General features: G+C 42.4%; 1 pseudogene across 4 annotated transcripts in view; it reads right to left on the reverse strand.

Moving 5' to 3' along the window:
• Nucleotides 1-221: 221 nt before the first annotated feature.
• LOC146049672 (B2 bradykinin receptor pseudogene) overlaps nucleotides 222-5,169 on the reverse strand; it is a 34,327-nt pseudogene continuing 29,379 nt past the window's right edge. For 2 of the 4 annotated variants that reach the window (XR_014466178.1, XR_014466179.1), the window contains exon 2: nucleotides 222-2,929. The product of XR_014466178.1 is annotated as a B2 bradykinin receptor pseudogene, transcript variant X3 (transcript). The remainder of the gene's footprint in view (nucleotides 2,930-5,169) is intronic. The other 2 variants (XR_014466177.1, XR_014466176.1) reach the window with 2 other exon arrangements.

Consider the following 5,169-nt stretch of genomic DNA (forward strand, 5'->3'; position numbering starts at 1 on the left):
TCCCAAGCATTTCAGGAGATGTGACCTGTGCATTTATAGTTTTGATCCCCAATTTCATATAGTATTGCCCTGACATTTAATTTCCAAGTTCTTCTCATACAGCAATGTGCTTATAACTCTTTGTGCACAAAAATGTGCATAATATCCACTAATAATGCCAGCGTCGCTCACATTTGTTATATAAATTAAACTAAAAAATGTTGTGTAAAAAAATTATATTTCCTATATACGGTAACATTACAGGTCATTATGAAAGATAAAAATGTTTGCTTGGCAATTCTCACACCTATTTACTATAGGACCCTCAGAATACAATGTGCGGCTGAGCTCCCAAATAGTTCGCTGTTTGCAACTGCCTTGCCTGCCCGGAGCTGGCATTGTAATACTTTCCTGTAGCCTGCAGATGTCACTATTTAATGTAGACTATATACAGTAGTTTTGATAGTGGGCAGGGCTACGTACTATCTATAGAGGTCAGTAATAACAGCGCCATCTGGTTGGTAGGAAAAAGTATTACATTCCGTGTCTTCAATTTTGTATTATATAACAGAGAGTGATGCTTTTCTGTACAGCGAAATCATACTGTATTAGTTGGGTTTATGTAGGCTTTATTTGTATAGACCTAAATCATTAAAACACAGAAACCTATTCTGCACACTGAATCATTACTTTGCTTCTGTTATTAATAAATATTCACTTAATTCCTTTGCCAAGTGGTTGCTTGGGCACTGTACGCATTGGTGCAGAGAAGCCTTTAAGGTAGATTAATACTTGATACATGTTGTATTGCATGTATGCCTTTGCATCATTTTAATCCAGTCCATATAGAATGGAATATCTCTAGACATTTTGCTGTGAGGGGGGCAGGGCCAAAATAATGCCTTTCTAAAGGAATTACCGCAGATTGGCTCCACCCCCTCTTCACTTACTGGCAAATCCATGAGTGGGTGGGGCTTATTAATATCATGCAACATAATTGTGCAAAGGAATAGAATTCTAAAGGATAATTTTGCTGAGATTTTATTACAAGAGAAGCGTTGTTCAAGCCAATGATACAATTCTCCTGTTTCATTTTAACAGGTGTTTCAGATTGATGTTTGTATTCATGATTCTGGGCCAGATGGATCAAGCTTCAAGAAGCGATAAAATGGAGAGTGATATACAACCAGCCAATCAGCTCCTACCTGTCATTTTTAATAAGCCTGTAACATGGCAGTTGGGAGCTGATTGGCTGGTTGTTTATCACATTTTGAAGCTTGATACATCTGTCCCTCTGTCTCAATGGATTTTGCCGTGGTGCCTGATGCTCTCAGGTAATTATAAGGGACCTCTGTGGTCATGGACTGCTCAAATGGAAAATGGCTGAAGGGAAACATCCGGACAAATCGTTTAAAACAAAACCTTAAGAAATGAATACGATCTATATTGGCTGAAGTATGGGATAGCTGAAACTGGCGGCCATGTTGTTGATCATAGTCGCAAATCGCCATGTGTGTTGTCCTTAAACAATGGCCATGACATGGATCCAGGTGATAAACAATGTTATCCCAAGCAGGCTATTTTAAGTACACCTTTAGGCCCTGGGTTTTCTGGATGTTAAACTCAAGGAACCTACAGCAGGATCCGTCCAGTATGGCCGCCTAAATAAGCAGAGTTGGGCCTTAGGCAGCCATTTTTCTTCACCCAGTGAAGGCAGCCATTTTGTATGCTGAATCACTCATCGCTATTGCTTCCATGAGAAGATGGATGAATTTAAGTCAGCAGTATAAATGATTGAAGTTCATGTACACTAGTCTATAACATATTACAACCGAACAGTCTCAAGCAATGGATCCTTTCTTGGAAGGTTCTATTGAGAATGAAACACGTGTTGTGTCTGAGGTGGACATTTGGGCAGATGACTTCCTCCGTCTGTATCTTTCAGGTAGAAGGGGGTCGTAGACCTCTCTTGTTCTCACTCTAAAATGATTACCAACCATGACGTACAGGAGGGGATTAATGCAACTGTTACTGAAGGCAATGTAGGTCGTAACTTGGTTAAAAATGTGATTGAATCCCGTCACTGCACACTTGGGGAAAACTTTTAATTGGTCCAGCGTATCAATGAAAGCAGAAATATGGAATGGAAGCCAGCATGCTATAAACACCAAAAGCACCGCCAACACAAGCCAGGTAGCCTTTTTCTCGTTATTCACTTCCTTGAAGTGCTGCATGTCGTTATTCCTCAAGACGGATGTAATCTTGACAGTACAGAATGTGATGACGATGACCGGTATCAGAAAGCCAACCACGTTCATAATGACATTGGTGGCAATGTGCCAGTCATCGGAGGGGGGCACGATAAGACAGGCGGTGGTGTTCAAACTAGGAATAAATAGCACTTTCCGGAACACTACTTTTGGCAAACTCACCACCATGGCGAAGACCCAAATAATTGCACAGTTCACCTTGGCCCATCCAGATCTTCTCAGGCGGCCAAAGGACATGGTCTTCACGAAAGCCAAGTACCGGTCAATGCTGACCATCATGAGGAAGTAGATGCTGCTGAACAGATTCAGCTGGATTAGAGAATTGACCGCGACGCAGAGGAAGCTGCCAAAGGGCCAGTAGAATTTGTTGGAAATGTAGATGGCCCAGAAGGGAAGACCGGACACGAAGATCAGATCCGCCGCCGCCATGTTCCCCAGGTAGATCTCCGGGACCGTGCAGCGTTTTTTATGAAGCAAAAAGACTGAGATGACAAACAGGTTTTCTATGAAGCCCACGATAAAAATGAACCACATGTAAATTGGTTGGTAGGTAAATATCCATTGAAACTTTTCATTATCCATGCATTCGGCATCTAGGCCTTTGGTGGAATTTTCCAGCATACTGATGTATGTGGTGTTTGGATATCCACTCATTGTTTTTATGTAACCCACTTGGACTCCTGTTGGACAAATAAATAAAATATTAATGGTTTTCACTTAGTGTACTGTGAAAAAAACCTCTTCTCTATATGGAGTGTCTACTACTGAAAGTTCTAAACAACGATGTTGCCCATAGCAACCAATTAGATTATATCTATCATTTTCTAGGGTGCAATAGAGAAATGATAGGCAGAATCTGACGTTGGTTGCTATGGGAAACATCACCTCTTTTTAGAAGCTTTACTAAGTTCATTTACCCCCAGTTGTCTCTTATATTTGTGTAGGCCGATGTGTTTTTTTCCCCTGTGGGGGATATTTTGTGTGTGTGTGTGTGTGTGTTGTGTGGTTTCTTTTTTCCAATGGGGGAGGGGGGGGGGCTTCCCTATTGATGGCATGTGATGTCCCTAAAATATATTCTTAATACAGCTGTTATTATACAGGGGAGCAGCCTGTGGGGGTCCTGTTATACAGAGAGAGCAGCCTGTGGTGTCCTGTTATTATACAGGGGAGCAGCCTGTGGTGTCCTATTGTTTTTTTTATTTTTTTATTAATACATATTTTTTAAATGAAAAACCTCCATTTATCAATGCGCTGTTACTTATGGGCCTGTGCTCTGGACTTGCCCCCCAGGCTAAAATTTGCCAGCCAGCCCCTGGCAAGCACTGATGTGACTGTTCAACTATTCTCTGTACAGCGCTGCGGAATATGTGTGCGCTATATAAATAACTGGTAATAATATTCTCTGTACATTGCTGCGGAATATGTGTGCGCTATATAAATAACTGGTAATAAATAAATACGCTGGTGCTTTAGAAATAAATGATTTAAATAAAATGATTCCTTTTCTCAACCAATTCCCTAACAAATGAATCATTTCCATTTTCTGGTGGTAACCAGCCCCGTCTGCGGCGTCCAGTGTTTGTCCTGAACCTGGACTGGATGTGGTGGATTAATGTAACGCAATAACATCTGATATAAATATATAATGTGGCACTGATTGATGGTGCACAGTGTGGGAAGAGGTTGGACAGCTCCCATGTTCATCTCATTAATTTGTGTTTTTCTAAGTGATTTGGCATTAATGTGTGTGGTTCAGGGAGTAATGTGCAGACTGGTACCTGCTTCGGCAGATGCGGAGTGTATTCATCTGAGGATGAGGAATGATGATGTTGTCATTAGATTGCCAGCTTCATGCACAAGAGGCCTGGACATTGGTATCAGATGCTGCAGACCTGGCACAGCCTGTTCTCTATCCCAGAGCTCGCTGGGACAGAGAATCTCCAATTAAGTCAGGATATAAATGCCAGTAAAGCGGTGGTTTAATATTGCCCATATACTAATCTAGATCATAGAGGTGGAGAATCTAACATGTGATGCCGTTACTAGCTGGGCCGCAGAGCTGTAGGGATTGGTCCTTTTCAAACAGTCCCATTTTTTGTGTGTGTCCCGTGGGTGGGGGAGACAGTTGAGTCCCCCCTGTCTGCCGTTGGTCTGCTCAGCAGAGAAGCTAGGAATAGCATCTACTCAGTGAAACCGAGGGGCTGGGGGCATGGCCAACAGCTCACGGAACGCTAATTATGCCCCCATGGTGATGGAAAATTGGGTGTGGCTTAAGGCCGCAACATCCCAGTGAGGCCACTCCCCTAATGCAAAGTCCCTTCGGGCATATGCAGTCCGATCCCCAACATGCTAATCTTGGGAGGTATGCAATGTAAAATAATGTTCAGCTAAGATTGCGGTGTGTGTGTGCACTCATTTACTTGGGTTCTGTGCTCAAGGGAAATTGTCAGTAAAGTCGGAACAATTGGTGGTCGCTCCAATGTGTACCCGACTTAACGCCATAACAAGAACTCCATACTGCGCTCAGTGATCGGTCTGTCCCGTAAACGAGCAGAAAGCCATTTCTGATCATAGAAGTCTAGTTTAAGCCATTGCCATATTCTAGAGGACAATAAAGAGCGGTAGAAGAGAACGTCGGTTGTAAGATCCCACTGAGGATAAATCCACGCCCAACTTTATCACTAGCCGGAGAAAGCGCAACAGATATAGGGCCTTATTCTGGTTCACGCTCAGATGCAAATTCCTTCTCAAATAGACAAAACCATGTGCACTGCAGGGGGGGCAGATGTAACATGTGCAGAGAGAGTTAGATTTGGGTGAGTTATTTTGTTTCTGTGCAGGGAAAATACTGACTGCTTTATTTTTAAACTGCAATATAGATCTCACTTTGTAGTAAAACTCCACCCAAATCCAGTGGCGA

This window comes from Crinia signifera, chromosome 12 (genome assembly GCF_055691185.1).
Source record: "Crinia signifera chromosome 12, ASM5569118v1, whole genome shotgun sequence".
Taxonomy (NCBI): domain Eukaryota; kingdom Metazoa; phylum Chordata; class Amphibia; order Anura; family Myobatrachidae; genus Crinia; species Crinia signifera.